Below are 24,767 nucleotides of genomic sequence, written 5' to 3' on the forward strand. Positions count from 1 at the left end.
TAATAGCTTTGAAAAAGAAAATAAGCATCGTGACCTCGATTGAGTCTTGGCATTATAATGTATCTTTATGCCAAATTATGGGTTGTGCGTAATGTTAACTGCTCAGGTGAAGAAATTTTATTGTAAGCTTTTAAAATTTAATAATTAGGATGTTCCATTAGTGGGGAAGGTGTGACAAATTTATCATCAGCTGTTCAGTTCTGAGAAAGCATGATAATTGATAAATAGAAGATTCTCTCTCTCTCTCTCTCTCTCTCTGATTCCCACTGGTAAGCCTTTACTGCAGACGATAACCCATCTATTTTTCAATGGTGGATCACGTGTTCCGTTATTCCGATTAGGCACGAGTCTGCTTGTTAAGGTACATGAGCTATAGCTGAAAGACAAACTAGACTTCAAAGACAATATTTGTTGATCAGCATATTTCGACAGTGAGCGTGACTCAGTTCCTCCCCCGGCTAATTTAATGATTTGCTTTTCCTGAAAATGCACTCTCATATGCACGTCATTGCAGTCATGGGATATTTGGTAAAAGAAATTGGATACACATACGTAATGGTCGTTACAAATATTTGTACTGGGGCAGAAAAAGTCTTCATAAAGACTGGTAGACCTTCATGAGACAATAGCCTCATCAACTTACTGCAGCTACTTATTTCATTTTGTAAAATCAACCCCACAACAGATACCATGAAAATGTAATTACTAATGACCTTCCCATATTTCTGAACGGTAAAAGCAAATGAAAACCGGTTATTCTAGTATCAGTTATTGCAACAAAAATCTGCGACGCGTAAATGCACACGTTTAGGCCGTTTTGGAATATCACTCGGCCATTTCTGTCACATTCTGAAAACATGTTGGAAGTAATTGTAGGAATACACACAAAATTGATGTGTTTTGGTGATTCGCCTTCGGCGGAATGCACAACAGATGATATGACAACTAAGGCCGAGATGTTTCAATTATGACTGTGTCCTCTTCCGACGCATATTGTTCCATGTAACCGATGGTAACTCGAATACTGTTCTCAGTAGCGATTAACTAAATCCGACTCTTCTTTCTCGACTTGAGGGGAAATGCCATTGATGTTCAGATAGAAACTTACTCTTATCAACCAAAGGCTCACGTAGGGGTAATATACGTCAACCAAAGGCTCCCGTAGGGGTAATATATGTCAACCAAAGGCTCCCATAGGGGTAATATACGTCAAAAGGAAATAAATGTATGCAATGAATGTTTAGCATCAGACTGATCATCATTATTTGACAATAGCAAACCAGCCGTATTTACTCGTATGATAGAAACTAAAATATGAAAATTGTTTTATGTCTATAGCAGACCAGCAGTTTTTACTCGTATGATAGAAACTAAAATATGAAAATTATTTTATGTCTATAGCAAACCAGCAGTATTTAGTCGTATGATAGAAACTAAAATATCAAAATTATTTTATGTCCATAGCAAACCAGCAGTATTGACTCGTATGATAGAAACTAAAATATCAAAATTGTTTTATGTCTATAGCAAACCAGCAGTATTTACTCGTAAGATAGAAACTAAAATATCAAAATTGTTTTATGTCTACAGCAAACCAGCAGTATTTACTCGTATGATAGAAACTAAAATATCACAATTGTTTTATGTCTATAGCAAACCAGCAGTATTTACTCGTATAGTAGAAACTAAAATATCAAAATTGTTTTATGTCTATAGCAAACCAGCAGTATTTACTCGTATGATAGGAACTATAATATCAAAATTGTTTTATGTCTAAAGCAAACCAGCAGTATTTACTCGTATGATAGAAACTAAAATATGAAAATTGTTTTATGTCTATAGCAAACCAGCAGTATTTACTCGTATGATAGGAACTATAATATCAAAATTGTTTTATGTCTAAAGCAAACCAGCAGTATTTACTCGTATGATAGGAACTAAAATATCAAAATTGTTTCGTGTCTATAGCAAACCAGCAGTATTTACTCGTATGAGAGAAACTAAAATATAAAAATTATTTTATGTCTATTGCAAACCAGCAGTATTTACTCGTATGATAGGAAGTAAAATATCAAAATTGTTTTATGTCTAAAGCAAACCAGCAGTATTTACTCGTATGATAGAAACTAAAATATGAAAATTGTTTTATGTCTATAGCAAACCAGCAGTATTTACTCGTATGATAGAAACTAAAATATGAAAATTATTTTATGTCTATAGCAAAACAGCAGTATTTACTCGTATGATAGGAACTATAATATCAAAATTGTTTTATGTCTATAGCAAACCAGCAGTATTTACTCCTATGATAGGAACTAAAATATCAAAATTGTTTTATGTCTAAAGCAAACCAGCAGTATTTACTCGTATGATAGAAACTAAAATATCAGAATTGTTTTATGTCTATAGCAAACCAGCAGTATTTACTCGTATGATAGAAACTAAAATATGAAAATTATTTTATGTCTATAGCAAAACAGCAGTATTTACTCGTATGATAGGAACTATAATATCAAAATTCTTTTATATCTATAGCAAACCAGCAGTGTTTACTCGTATGATAGGAACGAAAAGATCAAAACTGTTTTGTGTCTATAGCAAACCAGCAATATTTACTCGCATGATAGGAACTATAATATCAAAATTGTTTTATGTCTATAGCAAACCAGCAGTATTTACTCGTATGATAGGAACTAAAATATCAGAATTGTTTTATGTCTGTAGCAAACCAGCAGTATTTATGCTGGTGCTTGAAACTAAAATATCAAAACTGTTTTATGTCAATAGCAAAATTGGTTCTTGGTAACTTTAAAGATATCAAAGGTAATTTATAAGTTGAAGTTGCCTAGACCATCCTAAATCTAACTGTAGTTTCGGTAAACGTCTGTTTATGTTGAGTCGTTGTGTTATTCTGGCAAAATAAATAATGTTTTTAAGTTGTAGGATAAGAGGCAGCTGTGTAAGTTTCGAGAATATTCTTTATTTCTACTTCTAATCTACACTTTTCTTATGTCACATTAGTTATAACTTTGCGAGGCCTACTGGGGCGCATAGACAGTAAATGATTTCAAGGTCATTGTTTCATCTATACTTTTTCATCTCTGCTCTTATAAAGAGGGGCATATATCCTTTGTATGTATTCGGTAAATAAACAGGTGTTTGCATTCTCATGTATGGTGTTATTGTTTGGTGGGGGTGTCTTTCTTTTTTCCTAAACATCAGATGTTACCTATATAAATTTCAGGAGGTATTATATATTACTTTCAGATCTGGATATTGTTGCTTCATTTTAAAGATTTTAAAAACATAATTCCGTCATTACTTTACAAATTGACCTGTTTATTTCGGAACAGCCCATTTAAAACTAACAATATTTTAAATTAAATTGAAATAAAAGAAGAATATATGAGGTATTTGTTATGTTCGTGAAAATCCTGTCGTGTATAATAATATCAAAATATTCGTGGAAGAAGTTAAATAAGAAGATCAGATATTGAAAAGTAGTTGATTCAACAATGGTACTGCACACTACCAAATAAATGAAAAACGTTGCACGACAGTCATAAATACGACCAACTTCCATGAAACGTAGTCGATTTTAAAGCATACGAGTGTGTGTGTGTGAGAGAGAGAGAGAGAGAGAGAGAGTATTTCGACTTTTAACGTAGTTTTAACACTTTTAACACTGTTTCAGTCATATCGCTACGATGTCTGCAGTGTGGCAGTTTATAGTGAGGTATAGCACTGGAGCATCATGCCGCAGACATGTAGCATGATGTCCCATCCAGTCGCATTATCCTGACACTAGGACGTCTAATCTTAATATTAACTTCTTAATGTTGAACTCATAGCGGGGTAGCTGCTAGTACGGCTCAACCGGGTTGCAAACCCCGGCCTCCCACATCCTAGACAGACGCTCTAACCACCTAGGCCACCTGAGCGGTTGAAGCATACTCGGAGGGTAATAACGAACATAAATAATTGTAATGGTAATACATATTGTCTCTAAACTACGTGGGCTAAGAAACAGAAATCTTAAATAGATCACACACACACACACACACATGCATACATACATACATACATACATACATACACACACATATACATACATACACACACACACACACGCATACATACATACATACATACATACATACATACATACATACATATAATGAAGACTTTCCATAGCGCCTAATCTTTAGAAGCTCTAAGCGCTTTACAACATTAGACAACACCTATAAGATAAGAAATATAATAATATTATTACAAAAACAAACAACATGAAATTAGAAAAACATTAAAAATTAAAAAACACGCTGGGAATATTTCAGGTAGGAAACATTATTAGGTCTTTAACTTTGTTCTTGCTGTCGAAATAAGTGAGTTATGAGAGCCCTCTTAAATGTGATCACTGTGTCTTTGTGTTTAAGTTCAGTGGGCAATTCATTCCACGTTGCTGGGCCCTGGTATGCAAAAGAACGCTGTTCATATGACTTTGTTTTCATAGTGGGAATAATGAGTATACGATTGTCAAAAGAGGAGCGTAAGTATCTTGCTGCTGTGTACACATGGGTGAGGTCAGATAGGTATCTTGGACTGGAGTCCATTAGTGAAATGTAGCACAGAGAACAAATTTTGTGTTTGATTCTGGATCGAATGGATAGCCAGTGTAGGGTTCAGAGCAGCGGGGATGTGTGCTCTGATCGTGGTACTCTAAGTATGATTAGAGCAGCTGTGTTTTGAACTTTTTGAAGTTTCTGGAGTAGATATTGAGATGAACCAGACAGAATTGAATTACAATAGTCCAGTCTTGAAAGTACTAATGAACACACAAGTGTTTTAGTGGCATCAACTGAAAGATATTTGCGAATTGAGCTGATGTGTCTCAGCTCAAAATATGCAGCCTTGCATATGTTCATCACATGTTGGTGCAATGTGAGAATACTGTCCAGAGTAACACCTAGGTTTCGTACTGATTGTGTGAATTTAATGTTGGTGTTGCTGATATTTATTGTTTGAAGTAAAGGATGTGAATGAGAAAGTCTTTGTGTTGTGATCAGAATGGCCTCAATTTTATCATCATTCATCTGCAGCTTGTTACAAGTCATCCATGATTTCACATCAGAAATGCACCTCTCTACACCTTGGATGGTAGCATCAACTTCAGTTGGGTGTCTAGATTTGTATATTTGGATGTCATCAGCGTACAATTGGTGAGACACTGGATGATGATCTATGACACTTGAGAGCAACTGAGTGTACAGAATGAACATAACAGGTCCAAGAACAGACCCCAGACCCCTGTGGAACACCACAACAAGATCAACTGGGCTGGAGAGTATTCCATTTGCAGATACAATTTGTGTCCTGTTGACCAAGTAGGACTTGAACCACAGTAAGGCTGTATCATGAATGCCAAATACATGCTGAAGACGTTGAAGTAATATATCATGGTCTATTGTGTCAAATGCTGCAGACAAATCAAGGAGGGTGAGGACTGTAATCTTTCCGCTATCCAACGCAGAGATAATGTCATTAACTACTTTTAGAAGGGTTGTTTCAGTACTGTGGCAAGGGCGATATGCAGATTGTACATTGCTAAAAAGACTATTTGAATTTAGATGAGATACAATCTGGGATAGAACAACCTTTTCTAAGATTGTTGAAATGAATAGGAGATTAGAAACTGGGCGGTAGTTCTTTAAATCGTTATGGTCTAGTGTTGGTTTCTTCAGCAGAGTCTTTACGATAGCAGTTTTGAAAAATGATGGGAATTCCCCAGATGAGAGAGAGGTATTAATAACATCAGTTAGTGAAGGCAATAATGGATCTAAGCACTCAAGCAGCAGTGATGTTGGAATTGGATCAAGTACACATGACTTTGGTGCACTCTTCATCACGATTGCACGTACGAAATCCATAGAGACAGGTTCAAATGCTGCTAATGTTTGCCGCTCAAATTCTGTATCCCAGCTGTATGGTGACGACGAGTCTATTGAAATTGTGATGTCAAGCTTATCTCTAATGGTTTGTACTTTGTCACGGAAGAAATTTGCAAACATGTCCGGAAGGTCGACTGGAGAGAAGGTAGTTGGAAGTGATGTATATTTGTTCATTGACATTGGCTTGTTAGTAATCTCGAAGAGCTCTTTGCAGCTGGAACTTTCCATGATCTTAGTAGTATAGTGGGCTGATTTCGCTGCATGGACTATATTTGTGACATTCTTCTTAGCGGCTTCATAGATTTGCTTATGAATAGTGAGTCTGGTGGAAAGCCAAGGCCTCTCAGCTTTACGGCGGTCTCTTTTAGCAGTGTGAAGCTGGCCCCTAACACTGATATGCCACGGAGAACACTTTTGAATTTATACTCTGCACTTGGTAGATGGGGCATGTTTGTCAAGTAATGAACGTAGACAGTTATCGAGTTGTTCTGCGGTAGGAGGTAAGCAAGTTGTTAGGTTAGCTTGGATGTCGTGCATTAGTTTGGTTCTATTTATCATACGCAGGTTTCTCTTAGTAGCAGATAAAGGTGGAGGGTTAGGGACTGATACGTCAAGATGGCATATAATGCAGAGGTGACCTGATGCAAGGTCATGGGATACCAGGGAGGACCGTAGAATGTTATCATCAGGTCTACGAAGAATCCAGTCTAAAATGTGACTGTTCTACGCCGGCCAGCTTTGAAACAACGTTTCTTTTTTTGCTTCTGTTTACATTTAGGTAATGATGACTGTAGTCCCAGTTAGTTTAGTCTAGAGCACAATGTAGTGTGGAGAGCCAAGGAGTGAACATTTAAAGCAATGAATGAGGGTCCATCGTAACATAAACGGGTTGACTGGCGAGTATCACGTGATGGAGTTTTGTTCAAAAAGATTGGAGCAAGACAGCTGAGAAAAAGTCTAATTATTCTCGTTTCTAAAACAAGGAGATGAAGAAACACATACGAATTTAACAGCCAATACATAATGAACTCAATAACGAAGATGAAAACAGGCAACAAGCACAAATATCATGAAAACGGCACTAAAAAACGAAACAGCTGCTTCAAGCCGGTTAAGCGATAGCGTCTATCTTGTTTCATCATACATACATACATACATGCATACATACACATACACATACACATACACACACACATACACACACATATATATATGATATTTGGATTGACTTATTAGGTTGTTCTTTGCAAACCGTATCCCTTCCTAATTTTGCAAATACTTTTAAAACTCATTTATACAAACAAATCAGAAAGGTAAAGGTAGATGACTCACTGTATATAAACGGAATGACGTAAAGGGAGAGATTAATAAAACTGTATTTTATCAGGAGATGTTGATCTACGGCAAACATGACTTGTAAAAGGTTGAAAAAAGGTGAACAATCAATAAATTGAACCTAATTAAAATTTCCAAATATGCCTGCTGGTGTGGCAACATAATTTGGATAATTTGGGATGTTCATGAAAGTCGGAAAGATTGTGTGTTTCTGATCAACCAATTAATTGCAAGCAGATGACGGTAATTTTAGGAAAGAACGACCTAAATATTTACGACGAAAGTGCAATCTATTTCAACAAACATGCCGTGATTGAGAGCAGGAAATTATATATAAAATTGTAAGATACTGTCATTTAAATGGTAAGTGCGGAAATCCTGCGCATGATGAACTATACACATACAAAACATATCCCACTCCTCATCCACAAGGTCTCAGCATATAATTCCAATCAGTTTAAACAAGTTACCGAGAAAGGGGTGAGAATAATGCTGAATAATGATAAACTATACATTTCACTTCGTTTAGTTAGGCTATAAATAGCCGTTTAGTTAGGCTATAAATAGTCGTTTAGTTGGGCTATAAATAGTCGTTTAGTTAGGCTATAAATAGCCGTTAGTTTGAAAATTGAGACACATATGTTGCTATAAGACAGACGAGAACATTTCAAGACAACAGTTTCTGGTTTATAGGCCAACAGCTTGCAAAGAACATAATTGTTGAAAAGATCACTGAGGCTGTGAAACTTTTAAACAAAAACTCCAATTTTTTTTACAAAGTACTTTTGCCCTCAAGAGTACATTGGCTGTTTGAAAAGTACCTAACGAGTACTGTTTTCTTTAAAAATGTCCCTTACTAGTACATTGGCTTTTTTGAAACTACCTAACGAGTATTTCTTTTTATAAAAAAAAGTCCCTTACGTGTACATTGGCTTTTTTAAAAGTACCTAACGAGTAGTTTTCTTTTTAAAAGTCTCTTAAGAGTACATTGGCTTTTTTAAAAGTACCTAAGGAGTAGTTTTCTTTTTAAAAGTTCCTTACGAGTACATTTGTTATTTTAAAAGTTTAACGCGAGTGCAGTCTTTTCAAAGTCTTACCAGTACATGGACTATTTTAAAAGTTTCTTACGAGTACATGTGGTTCTCCAAGTCCCTTGTGAGTAAATGGGACATTTTAAAAGCCATACGGAAACTAAGCTACCAACAACAGAAATTTTTTATTCAAGTCTCAATTGATCAAGCATGATATATGAGCATTAACAGTATGCAAAATGTGTCATTAAAACGATCAAACTGAGATTTAGTAATCTACATTACTATTACGTGACAATACTTTACTATACTGACACTTTCTAAGAACTTTGGGATATCCGAGTGAAAAGTACAGGAAACCCTTGACATTATTACAGTGTATAGGAACTTGCTAAAGATGTAATTTTGAAAATTAGCAAGATACATTTCATTTACTTGTAGATATTTTACACTTGTTTGAAATAGGAATTCGATGAATGATCATCATAATGGATATATATATATATATATATATATATATATATATATATATATATATATATATATATATATATATATATATAGATATATAGATATATAGATATAGATAGATAGATAGATAGATAGATAGATAGATAGATAGATTGATAGGTAGGTAGATAGATTGATTGATAGATAGATAGGTAGGTAGGTAGATAGATTGATTGATTGATTGATAGATAAATAGGTAGGTAGGTAGATAGATAGATAGACAGATAGATAGACAGACAGACAGACTTATTGATTGATTGATTGATTGATTGATAGGTAGACAGACAGACAGATTGAATGATTGATTGATTGATAGGTAAACAGACAGACAAACAGACAGATTGACTGATTGATTGATTGATAGGTAGACAGACAGACAGACAGACAGAAGTAGTGAAGGGGGATCTTATAGGGTCTATGGGATTTATCATTAAAAACACCCTTGGGAACATATAGGGTCTATGTAAATTTCACATGGAGAAAAATCATGGGAACATATAGGGTCTATGGGAATTAACATGGCCAAAAACCCTGGGACAATATAGGGTCTATGGGAATTAACATGGCCAAAAACCCTGGCACAATATAGGGTCTATGTAAATTTGACATGGCCAAAAAACCCTTGGGACTGTATAGGGTCTATGTAAAATTGAAACATAAAAAAAATAAAAAAAACAAAATAAAAAAAGGGGTAGGCAATGGAAAGACTATCTCTTTTCGAGAAATATGGGGGCCCTGAAAAGGGCCTTTGGGTTTTCTTCTTCTGCTTCTAAGTTCTTCTTTTCCTCCACCAACTTCTTATTTTATCTCCAACACTCTTTCTCTTCTTTTCTTTCTTTTTTTTCTCCTCCCCTTCTTCTTTCTTCTCTTCCTCTTCTTCTTTCTTCCTCTTCTCATTTTCTTCTTCTTTTTCAATTTTTTCGTTCCATGTTCTTATTCTTATCTTTTCATCTTCATCCTCCTTCTCCTCCTTTATTTCCTTCATCACACCACTGATCATGTCCTTTGCTTTTCTTAAGTTGTTAATTTCCATTTTTACTCTATGCGGACTATAAGAATAGTGGTCTTCAACGAGTCGTACGAGCATTTGTTCTATCATGCCCAAATTGTCAAGGACGTCTTGCAATGATTGAAATTTATCCAGGTGGTTTGAAGCCATCTTCTATGCAGAATGGTTTGAACGACCAATACTGTGGGTTCTTATAGTGAAAGCGCGGACGTGAAGGAAAACATCCCCTAATAACATAAAATTGATCTTACCTAGATCATGACCTAACATCGCGCGGACGTGAAGGAAAACATCCCCCTACTTTCTCATTTCATATAATATAACCACAACTATACTCTCTACATACGCTAAGAATCAATAAATAAACCCATAATCTACTATTCACACAAACTTACTTCATCATTTACAAACAAAAACACACAAACACACAAACTCATACACTCTCTCTATAAATAAAGAGTTAGTGTTTATATTCACACTACCCTACCTACACACATTGGCAAATGGATAGTTATTTCTTTTCTAGAGTATTGGGTAGCCCTTAAAAGGGCTGTTTTTTAACTCCAGATGCACCTATCTAATGGTTGCACCTTCCAGGCCTGGCGCCGCACACGCATCTTTGACTCCAGTCTCTTTTTACTTTTTGTCTTGAGAGTGCAGAGGCGGGATGATTCGCTTCAGCACCCCAATCCTCTGTCTCGGGAATATTGTATGACATCCTCTCTTCTAGTTTTTTTTCTTCCTCTTCCCTCTGTCTTCTCTCCTCTTCGTTCTTTGTTCTTGCTTCTTCTACGATAGCCTCCGCTGATAGTTCATTTACTATGCGCCTGGCATATTCCAGGTGCATCTGGAGTTCTAACAGTTTCACTATTCTGCTATTCATTCTTCTGGCTGTGTTGATCAATCAACAAGGGTAGCTAGACTGCCGAACGAGTTTCAATTTATAGTGAAAGCGCGGACGTGAAGGAAAACATCCCCCTAATAACATAAAATTGATCTTACCTAGATCATGACCCAAAACAACGCGCGGACCTAAAAGAAACACTTACTCACTTTTTTATGCTACCCATCACTATTGTAAAATTTTTATAAATCACTTCAATAGACTATCCACATACGCAAAGCAATCCAATCTAACCCAAAATATACACCTCTAACAGCAAAAAAAAAAACAAACATCATTTTAATCTACTATCCATACCAACTTACTTAACCACTTACTAACACAAACACATACACTTCCACTATTAATAAAGAGTTAGTGTTTATTTTCACACTACTCTACCTACACACATTGGCAAATGGATCGTTATTTCTTTTCTAGAGTATTGGGTAGCCCTGAAAAGGGCTGTTTTTTGTTTGCTATGGCATTCTTTTTTGGTTTCTAAGAATGCGATGTCCTCTGAGGATAGACTTTCTGGCGAAAGGTCTGCTTCTTCGAAAAGAGAAGAAGAACTCTTTAGTGTCGATACGACAATCGACAAAGCCTCTGTCAGGTTCAGGTTGCTGCTGCTGCTGCTGTTGCTGCTGTTGCTGCTGTCTCTGAAGTCTGTACTTCTCTGTCCATTCTTCTTTTTCCCTGTTCATTTCTTCTCTGAAGAGCTCTTCTATCAGGTCTTCAGTGATTTTTAACATTCTCACATTCTCTATTTCTTCTGGCTTCGGTATCAGACTGTGTCTGACCCTATGCAAATTCACGTAGGCTTCGTTGAGTTTAGCTAGTTTGGAGCACATCTTCTTAGGAGGATGAGTCGACAATGGATGGTTAGACTGGAAACAACCCGGTTCTTAAAGTCAAAGCGCGGACGTGAAGGAAAACATCCCCACACGGTTTTTGAGTCGCAACGTTTAGTGAGTGTCATGAGAGAGATAGTAAGAAATGAAAGAGCATCAGTCCAACATTCTTATAGCTAAACAAAAGACAAAGGCATTTTTTTCAAAACACAACATTTTTTATTCAAAAATCACTTAACACTAAACAACAACTCTAACATTTTTAACAATAATCCAACAATATAACATCAAACAATTTTTTCAAATCACAAACTTTTTTTTCTCAATGCACAATCTACTTTAAACAGGGCTGACAACGTTGTGAATGAAATTGTGATTTCCACTGTTGGAAATCATTAGGCCATTGATGGACACTACGTCTCCTAGCTTGAGACAAAAGATAAGCATAATGGTCACAAAACCATCGATCTACTTTCACATCATTTCTAGCAGAAGAACGAGGATCAAAATGAGTCACTAAATGTTCTAAGGAATAGCCCAGGCTGCGATGATGCAGAAAATACACACAGTACTGTCCACACACCAAGGAATCTGTGCCTTGTAATTTCACATTATTGAATCGGGTGGTTTGAGCATTTCTTCTCATAAAGTCGATGATATCGTCTTCCAAAGGGGGCAATCCGTACGAATCGAAATATTCCACACATCCTTCTTGAGGAAAGTAGACGGCTACCCAGTGGGTTCCTGGGAGATGACTGTCGTCCGTGTTGATCACGTAAGCTTGATGGTCTTTAGGTTTGCGATGAGGGAGTTCATCTTTAGCACAGACGACAGGATTCCAAGAAGCCGTATACGAACTGTGGTTCAAAAGGTAATAAAGTTCCCAGGTATCCATTGATTTGTTTTCTTCTTCTTCACAGGTAATAATAAGTCGTCAATTCGATCCTGACTTTTTGCTTGAAAATGTCTGACGAATAAACGGTTATTCGTTCTGTTTCCTCACTCTGATTCAGGAGAGCTTCGATACGATGGATCTCTTGAGTGGTTAATGGTGGACAAGAATGTTCACGCAAGTCTTTATACCACTGATGCAACACGTCTTTGTTCGAGATGAGACTCCAAGCTTCGTCCAGATACTCGTCCAATTTTTCTTCTTGACTTAACATCAGGCATTTATCGTGTTGAATTTGACTGGGATGATCGTTTTGACATCCATAGCAATTTTTCTTGATCAATTCCGTCATTTTGTCGACCAAGTGTTTGGCAAAACAGGAGACTAAATGGGCTTCTTGTTCTGGCCATCTTGACTTCATCATGATCACTTCTTCTTTTGCCACAGTTTCCTCACATTCTATCTCCAAAGTTTCTCCACTTTGTAAAGAGGGATAACAGTCTTCCATGGCTTCTAGTAATCTAGAATGACTTCTCTCAAACTGTTGATTTCTATGGTATTATCGAATTCTGCATACAGGATGACGTTCACCGTGTCTGGTAGACCACTCGCAAACTGAAGTTCCACACGAATCTGGCCGGATTTTATAGGATGGAAATGTCCCTCGTCGCTGCCCTGGTCAGGAGTGAAATCGAAAGCCCACAAAGCATAGCCTCCGTCATAATCGTCGTACGTAATGCCGTGACTGGTGTTAGTTCCTAACTGCCCGGTGGCTTCGTACAGGGACAAGTACGATCTCAAGTAATTCGACTTAGTCTTATCGGCGGTATTAAAGACAGGTTCGAAAGGTCGGGTACACAAGGTCTTGCCGTCGCGACTGACTTCGATCTTGGACACTTTGTAATGTTGAAACTCAAAAGGATTTTCGTTATAGACACCATTGAAAGCTGAATTCTTGACGATACCAACAATCAAACGTTTGGGTAACTGTCCTTGGAAAAGATGATCTTCGATCTTGGATCGGAGTCCAGAGGCAATGGTGAACGTTTTCACTTCCACGCGTCGTATGGGATACTTGGCGGTTGTTCTGCTCAATGTCTGACTGATGTCGTTACCTACTTTAGGTAACACTTCCACACGACGCACGTAGAGTCTGGCTTCTTCGATGATGGTTTTGTAAGTGGCATCAGCACCAGCCATCAAATGGAAAGCAGCACTACTGCGATTCAGTCTCAGGCGGACATCCACCCCGTTCAGCAAATACTTCTCTTGTAACCACATGTCCAAATGCAAGCGATCCATCAGTTCTAAACTACGACTTAGATGAGTTTTCGCTCGTCGTTCTACAAATCCCGTTGGATTTGAAGTATCCCCAGCAAGTACAACGCCGTTGAACTTAGTCGCTTTGTCAGGTTTCCATACCACGCAAGCATCCAGATGAGTGTTCTTGGCTTCTTTTCCGTACGTCAAGAGATTCTCCAGGTAGGCTCGGTAAGGGTAAGTATCCATGCTGCTGCTGACCAGTTTGTTATTCAAGTACAAGTCCACTTCGCTAAACAAGGAATGCATGAAATTGTTGACGGGAGCTACTACATCATCATTGTCTATGGCACCGTTGTTCGCTTCGGTTACTTTGACTTTCAAGTACAGGTAACTGCTATTCAGATCGATGTAATCTTCGGGCTGTCCTTTGATTTCAAACTCGATGGGAGCGGAATCGGTCAATGAGGAGACGGGATGAAATTCCACCCACTGGGATTCTTGCATGGTCATCATCGTGGGGGGCATGGCAAACAGATCCAGTTCCGTCTTGGAACAAGCGCAAGACTCTCGGTGCATCATTTTTTTCTTTTTCTCAATAATCGAAAACGTCTAAGTCTCGAACGGTTCTTCTTTTCTTGGCCTTTCTCGCTTGAAGTCTGGTGAAAGGGTGTTTTCTTCGTCGTCTCTTTCTACCTTGTCCTTGCTGAATGCCAGACTCGGTAGCGTGCAGGGCATTTATAGGTGTGTCTCGTCGGCCCAAAATGTCTTTACCCGTTTGCAGCAAGACATTTTTGCCTGCCCTCATGAAGGCTTCTTTAGGGTTTTGTTTGTCGATGATGACATTTTGGAGAAATTCTTTGCCTTGCGTCAGTGCCGCATCTTTCAAGGCGTGCAATCCGCGTGTCACCATCGGTTTCAACACCGGAGCCACCGAACGAAAGGCCGATTTCGACATGTCTCCTAAACCGTGTCCTCGCTGTCGAGCAACCCCTCGGTACACTGGATACATGACTTGCTTACGAGTCGTGAGAGAACCGTTTTCGAAAATGGAGTTTCACCGTGACTTTTCCTTTGGTGAATGGAATATTTTGTCCCAAATCTCCTTTTATAGTAATGTTGACCGTGTCCAAATACGACTTGCTGACCGGCAAATAGTGAGGATGGACAAATTCGCGGTGGACGTGGTAAGTGTTTCCACCTTCCTCGTCAGCGTTTGTGGCAGAATCCACTTTGAAAGGAATGACACGCAGTAACGGCACGGAGGTGTGTCCCACCACGTTGTATTCCACCACATCGGAATACACAAACATCAAATTCAGTCCTTGGTTCAGTTCTACCGGGGTATTAAAATACTTGGCAAAACTATCGTTGTCGTAAATGATGACTTTTTCTTTTAGTGTTTGTTCTGTTTTCTTCCTCATCTTCAAGTCACCACCCAACATGTCAAACAAGTCATCATGAAAATTGAAACCCATGATTTTTTCCCCCTCAGGAAATTTCATCAGGAAGCGACGAGCTGTTTTGTGGTATTCCATGGTGACAGCTTTGGCCTTGAAAGTCTTAAAAGCTTCCCCAAACACGCCATTAAACTTGGTGGCTATGGTGTTGACCAAATGTTGACCACTAAAATAATAGCCTGGGGGAATGAACAACTGATAGTCGGTCCACTTTGCATTGTCTTTGTTTTGTTTTTTATGGGGATATTTGCTATTGTCATTCATCCACTTTTGCAATGGTTCGTCATAAACTTCCACCGTAAAAGTATTTTGATTGGCAACGACATTGAGGACTTGGGTCGGGTGAATCATTTCTACTAAAGCCACTTCCCAATGGGCTTCGTGATCTAAGGGGATGGCCTGAGGTAATTTAGCCGTGTAACAACACAACGTGTTGTTGGGAAACACCTCCATGGAACTGTCACTGGGTAAGGTTAAGTAAAATTGGTTTTCGTGACTCATAATTCCAGAGTTCTGTGGCTGTCCGAGGGGTTAGTGGATGTCAGAGGCGTGTCTCCGCCCAAAATGGGGTTCTGATTGTGGTTGTTGGAGTGGTGACTGGCACTGGCACTGGACACAACGTTCCCGTTCGAGGAGAATTTCAGGGAGGGATTGGGAAGCAGGTAACCGATGCAACTGCTCAATAAAATGGTCCACAATTGCTTGTCTCCTTGTTGCAAACTCAAATTGGCGATGGCTGCCCCGATGACACAATACACCACGAAGATTTGGCAGAAAAAGACGATTTGCGTTTTAGGCACACGTTCTCCACACCACACCCACAAAGGTTGTTTTTGTAAATCTTGCACAGAAGAACTGGGTGAAGGAGGAGTGGTCGACGTAGCTGCGTCTGCTGTGTGAAAGGGCATGATGGTCACTTCTTCTTTTTATAGTCGATGACTTGCGAAGCGTCGATCCAAGAATCGAAACTGGGTGGATATCCTTTCCAACGTACTTTGACTTCTTTGACACGTCGTTTGCCCACTTTACGGGTTCTGCGTTCGAGAATGCTTTCGATGTGGTACACGTCGTCTTCTTTTTTGGTGACACGTTGTAACTCGGGCAAATAAAACGTTCCTTTGAGTACTTCTCCGTTCATGTCTTCCAATTTATAGACGGCAGGATGACGGCCATGCACTCGTCCAGTGACGCGAAACAATTCGGTCGTCCAGTTAGGTAAGTAACCTTTGTCGAAAGTGCGTTTGGTTTTGCCAATGCGCACCCAATCTCCTACGGCCAACTCTCCACTTTTCTTGGGGACAGCCCTCGTCGGGGACGTACCAAACAGGCGCTCGAACACCAGCACTTCATTGTCGGGAGTCACGTCTTGCGGGGCACGTCCGATGCTTCGATGGTAAGATTGGTTGTACGCTTGCACCAGGTGCGGTAAGATGTCGATGTACTTCAGAGTGTGGTGATGCGTAAAATATTTCCACATGCGTTCTTTCAAAGTGCGTTGAAAACGTTCCACGATGCTGGCTTTGGTTTCGGGATTCTCGGTGGTAAAAAAATGAATGTCACGTTTCTTTAATTCTTTTTGGAAAGCTTGGTTCAGAAATTCGGTGCCTTTGTCCGTTTGCCATCGAAGAGGGCGACGACCGCTTTGTTTCAACACCCGTTGCAGGGCTCGCACTAACTCGCTGCTCGATTTGGAAGTCAAGGGCACGACCCAGGCAAATTTGGAAAAGACGTCGATGACACAAAACAAATATTTGTAGCCACGATTGTAGCTGGCCAAATGAGAGACATCGGCTAAATCGGCTTGCCATTGATGATCGATGCCTTCCACTCGGGTGCGACTTCTGGCAAACTTGCGTCGAATGGGTTTGTGTAAAGTGTAGGTAGCTTGTTCTTGTAACCATCGTTGCACTTGAGGTAAACGGAGACTTTTCAGTTGCGTTTTGGCAGCACGATACAATTTTTAAACTCCTGCGTAACCTGCAGGATGCGAGGGATCGTAGTAAATGCTGGCTAAGACTTTTTCCATTTTTTTTGTGTGTTAATAAGTCACCCACTCTTCGGTGATGCTACTTTGGGTGGGACGAAAGGGTGGTTTGGAAACGGATTTACGTGTCCGATGGGCTACGGGAGTAGAAGTCGAAGGTAGTGGTGGTGGAGGTGGAGGTGGCAATGGAATGGCTTTGGTTTTCTTTTCTTTTTTCGCTTCTGGTTTCCCTTCTTTCTTTTTCACTTCTTTTTCACTTCTGTCGAAGGAGGCGTGGACATCATCTTTTTAACCCAAGCTTTCATTTCTTCTCGTTGGGGTGTGGGGGACGGGGTCAACAAGGATGCTGCAATCTTACTCGAAATGGGAGCTGCTGACGGTGTTTGAAACACTTCGCGCATCTCTTCTTCCTCAGGTCTTTGTGGGGTAGCATCTCTGGTGACCCTTGGGGATGGTAGTGGTGGTGGTAATGATGATGATGGTGCTGGACTTTTCATCAAGGTCTTAAAATCTTTCAGAGTGGGTAAAGCTGTTTCGTCTAAAGCTTTCTGGTGAAAGAGTTGCAGTCTTTGCAAGAGTTGACCGTACTTTTGCGATTTTTCTGTTTCGGACAAATCTTGGCGATCCATCAAGGATTGCAATTCGTGTTGTAACTGGGACATCTCGCTCAAATTGGGATCGGGGTGCGTTGTTCTTGCCACCGATGGTATTCCATCCATCGTTTGTAAGGCACTAAAGCTAGTTTTCGTCCTTCCATGGGGTTGTCAGGGGTCGATTCTGAGATCTTGGAACTTCCGAGGCCTTTTTATCTTGCTCCCACCAGTCCTCCCAACATGGTTCCCAAGACTCCTTTCAGTATGGGGCCTAACAAGAGAGGTAAAATGCCTCCACGTTGGACCAACATCTTCTTTTTCTGACGAATGGGAATTTTCTTTCGAACCATTTGGCGAAGAACGTGACGATGTTTGCCTAAGCATTGTTTCTGGTGTTTGGACAAAGGGATCGTGCCTTTCAAAACGTTCAAACAACATTCGCACACGGTATCGATGACCTCTTTGGAGGCCGTTTGAATGAGTTTTTTTCGTAGGGGTGAAGAAGCTTTGGACAGGACAGATAACATGTCCCCATGTTTAGCTAAACGTGGTGGCAGTCCTTTCCTTTTCTTTCCTTGGGGTTTTCTGGAGGGTGACATTTTTGCTTGTGGGTTCCGGGACATTCACCGAACAGACACTAACGTCGATGACTTAACGCACACCCTTTTATCTTTTTTTTTGGGACTATCGCTTTGTCATAAAGGTGACAATGTTTTTCCCAAAATCGCCAAGGAATCCTCCCCTTTGTTGACGCCTCTTTTTCTTGGAACGACTGTGTCTTTTCTTAGGGTAATGTCGATGCTTGGCTAAGCGCTTTGTCGGATGACGCGTCTGCCTTTGTCTCTTTCTTTTGTGGCTTCTTGGAGGTGACATCTTTTACAAGTTCACTGATACCCCGACTTGGTCACAGGCTCTTGTTATACTGGAACGTGTCGCCACTGATTGTCTTTACGTTTTATCAGTTTGAGGACAGGCATGACACGTCGTGCAGGGGTACGCAACGGACTAAATCGAGCCAGTTCTTGCTTGGACAAATCCAGTAAACTTTGTAACATGCCCGATCTTTCTTGGACTTTGATTTTGGGAGAAGGTACTTTGTGAGCAGCAGCCACTGCCACTAAATTGGAGGGTCCTGCCACTGGGGAAGTTCTTTTGGGGGTCATCAACGGAGATGTTCTTGGTGTGATCAACGTCTCCAAGTACTCTTCAGTTCTGGGTGTCATCAACGGAGAAGTGGATGAACGTGAGGATGCCGGAGACGCAGTCACTGCCGTGGCAGGTCGTGGTTTGCGAGTGTAAGGTTGCGTCCTGGCCGAAGTGCCTCTCTTGCGACTAGTTTTCTTCTGTGGACTTTTCTTTTTCTGGGGACTTTTTCTCTGTTTCTTTTTCTGGGGGCTTCTTTTCTTTTTCCGGGGTGGTGGTGTCTGGTAAGAGGAGGGTCCTGCCACTGGAGAAGTTATTCTTCTTGGGGACCTGGTCTTTTTCTTTTTCTTCTTGGGGCTTCGTTGGACTTTTGTCTTGGGGATAACTTTGGGGGCATTAGGATCCCATCTTAAGAGTGAGCGAATGATGACCCCTCCTAGAGTACCGCTCCCTCCAGGTTTCAAAATGATTTGTTTTTTGGTTTGAGTGTCAATGCGGGGATCGGCCAGTTGGACCAAAGCGACTTTGTTTCGATCGAAAAAGCGTTTGGTTTGATGAGGAATCTGAATGATTCCTTGGAGTAATTGACGTGCCGTCACCGTGAACCATCGTAAGACTTCTTTGAGACTAGCTTCTAAGACACGGGCTCGTGTTTGTGGATCTTTTTCTCGACTGATGCCAGACAAGGCACGAATCAATTTGACGGGAAGATGCGACTGAAGGGACGTCATGTTCACACTGTGTGAGACAGACGAAAAAGGGTCTCAGGTTTTTATAGATTTTTTGATGGGGAGTGAAATGAAGTCGAGGACGGAGACGTGTACAGGACAGGCCCTCCGTCTTGGCACCAGTGGTGAAACAAGTGGGTACGAAATCGCAAATCCTCGGGGGTCGTAGGTTTCAAATCGACGAGTAAATAGGCGTGTGGCGTTTGAGTGGCATCGTCGTACGCCTGAGTCAGCCAAGGCGTTCCTAACTGTTTGGCTAAGACTTGCACTTGCGATTTATCTCGAGGGCTTTTAAACAAGACCACGTAATGCGCATTGAGACTGATGGTGCGATGGGCTTTACTTTGTTGAAACAAATTTTGGGTGATGTAAATGACACTGGCATTACGGTGATGCCCTTTGCGCGTGAACCACAATTTAATTTCTTCTTCGTCTTCTCCTAACATGTCGTCGAAAATGACCAAATGGGTTTGACGGGAGTCAGAGACGATGCCGTCGTCTTCTTTAGGAATGCCTTCCACAAACACGATGGAATCGCCTTGACTTTCTCGCAAGAGGCTGTACGCCGATTGCCACTCTTTGTAACACCACACGATCCGTTGAGGGGGTCGATCGATCAAATGATGTTTATGTTCAATCAAACGTTTGACGAATTCGGTTTTGCCTGAACCGCTAGGTCCAGCAATGAGCATGTTAAAGGGATGGCGAAGATACAAAGCCTCCCAACTGGCACGATCTAAGTGTTCGTCGATGACTTTGACAGTAGAGGAAGAGGGAGCAGAGACAGTAGAGGTAGCCATGGTGTGAGAAATGTCACTTGTGACACGAAAACGAACAAGACAAGAGTTTATATACTTTTTCAGAACACGTTTATTGAATGTTTTTTTTCAAACATGAATACGAAAGACAAAAATACATAAAAGCCAAAGGCTTAAGTACAAGGATAAAAGGCACATGATATAGATGAACGTGGAATAAACACAAGTGTCTGTACAACATGTTTTGGGTAATGTTCTAACCAGTTCTATAGTAGGGGTAAGGTCACACAAGTGTCCTCCCGAAAGGGTCTTTCAGGTCTGTCCACGACAGTCCTGTCCTGGGTGACGGGTTCTTCTGGCACCGTCACTAACACGGGTTGAAAAGTAACTTTTTTCCTTGAACAACTCTCGTGCATACTGGGCCACTTCTTGGGTCCAAGCCTCAAAACCCCATTCTTTCCAGGCACGGACATCTGTCCAATGGGGATGTATGTTACAAGCTACACACACATCGTCATACACGTCTTGGGTAGCTAAAAGTAGACGAATCTTTTTTTCCCGTAGAGGTCGAGAAGTATCCAGATGAAAACGCAAGGCTTTGAGCAAAAGGAGTTTTTCGTGACCATTTAAGGCCATGGAGGTGCTAAGTACTGATCGTAAAGAGTCCACAAAGAATCGGCTGGTAAACGAAATCCCAAAAAACAAGTCACTAAGACACACACCACTTGTCGTCCCAAATTGAATGGATACAGTTCTTGCAATAATCGATGGTAATGATCCACGGTTTGAATATGGTCATTGAGTTCCTTCCACGGAATCTGTTGGATGACATGTGACATAAGTCGTGGCATGGCAGCCTGTTTTTATAGTCTCTTTGTTTCGGAAACAATACACGTACTTTCTAGCCAGAGATCTTCGTTCTCCAGTAGGGAATCTAAATCTTACATACTGTAACCGAAACTTCAGAGTTCGTTTAGAAGTTTCCTCTTCCTCTAAGTAGATTCCACGTAAAATATGTTGATAATCCTTTAACTTGTCTTCCTCAATGTATTGCTGTAGGTGAATCTCGAAGTAACCAAAATAATGAACATTTCGATCATTCACTAACTCAAAGTGTTGAACAAGGTCTGACCACTGAAACAATTTCTGACGAATCAGTTCTCTTATACCATTCAGGTACCAGTGGTTAAAGATCTGGTGACGTAACGGATGCAATTGTTCTTTACGTTTGACTTGTATTTTCACCAGCTCTCGGTAAATGCGTTCTCTCAACTCCACAGGCAAAGCACGAATGTTCTCTAGCAAAGTATCCATGAATAGGTCATACTAAATCCTCTTTGGTCTGACACAAGAAATGTACTGTTTGCACAAACATGGTTTCACTTCAGTGTCAAATTTAAATCGTTGAGTCACTAATCTACACATTACAATTCGTTCAGAAGTTTCCTCTTTCACTAAGTTGACATTGTGTTCAAGATGTTGGTAATTCGTTAACTCTTCCTCTGGAATTCGATGCAGTACGTTTACAATGATGTAACTACAATCGTCCATACCAAACCAATCCTTTTTAAAACTAGAGGATCGTTGATCAATGTCTGTCCGATGGAACACTTTCAATTGAATCAATCCTTGTATAGCCTTCAGGTACCAGTGGTTCAAACACCGGTGACGTAACGGATGCAATTGTTCTTTACGTTTCACTTGTATTTTGACCAGCTCTCGGTAAATGCGTTCTCTCAACTCCACAGGCAAAGCACGAATGTTCTCTTGTAAAGTATCCATGAACAGATTATTATGGTAAGAAGTTACTTCAATGTCTCGGTCCCACTAAAGGTAAGTAATGACAATTCGGTGACCATCGAGCATGTTCTACGTAGGCCGAATCTTGCGGTTCCCAGTGGTGAAGTGACACACCGCAACTGAAGCACTTGACTTTATCTCCTTCGCCCAAGTAGAAAAATCCGGCTCTGGCTAATTCTTCAGGGGTCGGTCCTCCCAGATACTTAGGCCATTTTCCTTTGAACGATTGAAGACGATTTTCAAAGTCGCAGTATTCCGACAAACGCACAGGAAACGAATATTCGTTTTTCACAGGTTCGTTTCGATGAGGGTTGAGTGACATGGGCAGGAGTTTGCTCAGGGCTGGATGACATCCGTAGGGAGGTAAACGTGAAGGTCGACATTCCCCTTTAAAACGAAACCCAGTAAAATGTCCAAGAGGACGAGCAGCATCGCTTTCGCATCCCACAGGTTTGACACGCACAGCATCACTTTCCATGATAGGGGTAGGGGCACTAAAGTTCCCATGATGCTTTACGGCATCGCTCAGGTCACAAGGTACAGCATCGTATCCATCGCAAGGCTCACAATCGCACTCGTCTGCAAACTCCGTTACGCAATTACAATGGTAACCACATGGACAATCGCAGTTTCCTTCCGGACATTTTCCGTCGCAATGCCTGGGTCTTATCCATCCAGTATTAGTCACACTAGAGGAAGATACAACTTTTTTACAATCCCCAAACTGGAACGATGTCTCTTTCAAAGTATTCATCTTGTTCGCTCGGTCTTGGTAGTCACAATGAACTATCGATCTTGCCTAGGGTTCCTTTTTTATATACAGACCAATACCGACGTGACCGTACGGTAAGGTGAAATGATTGGGAAGTCGAACTCGCTTCTGGTATACAATTTGATAGACTTTTTCCAAGGGCCGACTGACGATGTGGTGAGTGGGTAAACGTACAATTTTGTTCGGTTGATAGGTGGTCACTTTAAAGTTTCCATCCTCTCCCGATTGCAAGGCTTCTTTCAATACCCCAAAGTTGACCACTCGACTGGTACGATAATTCAGAGTCAGTCCTTTCACTTTGCACGTCGTGTGCACTTCTCCTTGTTTGTCACGGTATTCGTAGCCGTAATTTTTGGGACCACCACTGACAAAACTTAGAATCTTGTCGTCGGGATGCTCGTCTGTCCAGGCTCCTAAACGGTCTCCTTCGATGTTAGGGTGATGTTGAATCGGGTGATGGATGTAAATGCAACTGTCCGTGTCAAAGTACAGGACGCGTTCTTCTAACAGTTCTAAAGCTTCGTACAATTTTAAGCGAGCATGGGCTGTCACGTAAGCCGCAATGATGACATTTCCAAAAGGGTCGTCTTGTACAAAGTCCAGATCTTCTTCGTAATTGACCAAGATTAAATTCTCTCGAACGACGTCCACGTGTTTCATGTATTTGGTTTTGTCGTGAATCATCTGGAAGTAGCGGGAAGGTTCTGTCAAATATTCCGTCTTGGGTAAACACGGTCGTTGTGCCATTTTACCCCACAAGCAATTTAACATCACTTTGGCAAACGATCTTCTGCCTTCGTTTTTCTCGATGTGGTCTAAAGTGATGCCTTCTTGTTCCCGGTATTTCTCTTTGAATTTTATTTGGTCTTCGGGAGTGTGACACCAGGAAGGATAGCCGCTGGCTTCTTGCTTCAGTTTCAAAAAGGCATCCACGTAGTCTGCGAAAATGCCTTTCTGACTGGGATCACCCTTGCGGTACTGTTGTGTCTTGGGAAAGTGGCAAATTTCGTACACTTCTAACAGTTGGTATCCCATGTCCAGAGCTTTGAACAATTCTACGCTGACCCAGGTTCCCGTCAAGGCCCGTTCTTCCTGGCTGTGCTGACAAGGTTGGTCTTGGTTGCACGTTTCGGCACAAGTACGGCACAAGGGAAACATCAGTTTGCCTTGACAATGGTGAGGTAAGACGGGATGGTATAGGTTCGTGGGAGGCAAAACTTTGCACTTGATCAAGCCTTCGTATTGTCGAATGTTTTTCAGGTCGATGTGTTCCATCAACAATTGCGGGTGCCCTACAGGAAAGCGACAATATTTGCACACGTAGGGATACAGCTAACACACGTCCAAGTATTTGATTTCTTCTCCTTTCTCTTCGTCGGCTTGGTACAGCAAACAGGTGGCATTGGTCCTTCCTCCGTACAAACTATCCCTCGGGTTCAGCGGGTCCATGAACTGGTAACTTTCCACGAGGCGTTTAAACTCGGGATCGGTTTTCATACGGTGATCGTACTCGTGTTCCCACATTTCCACCACTTGGTATCCTTCCTGTTCCAACTTTAGGCGTCGCTGACAAGTGTCCTGGTACAAGTCTTCCATGGTTCGTTGTAAAAACTGATTTTTAGTGCCACGGTCAGGGTAACAGACGGGACATCCGTGAAATAAGCAACCGTTAAACTCGTACACGATCTTGGGGTTTTCTAAGTCCCAGCCATCGACCGAATACGTTCCGATGGTCTTTTCGCCCCCTCCGTTGCGGGCATGCTGAATCCACTTGTCTTCCTTGTCGCACAAGTAATGTAACCAACGTAGG

The 24,767-nt window shown here is 40.8% G+C and overlaps 1 protein-coding gene across 2 annotated transcripts in view; it reads right to left on the bottom strand.

Annotated features, from left to right (window-relative positions):
• Positions 1-24,767, bottom strand: part of LOC149781627 (bone morphogenetic protein 1-like) — a 73,361-nt gene that overhangs the window by 29,855 nt on the left and 18,739 nt on the right. The gene's annotated exons all lie outside the window — the stretch shown is intronic.

This window comes from Sinohyriopsis cumingii, chromosome 15, assembly GCF_028554795.1.
Source record: "Sinohyriopsis cumingii isolate HCF-2022 chromosome 15, ASM2855479v2, whole genome shotgun sequence".
Taxonomy (NCBI): domain Eukaryota; kingdom Metazoa; phylum Mollusca; class Bivalvia; order Unionida; family Unionidae; genus Sinohyriopsis; species Sinohyriopsis cumingii.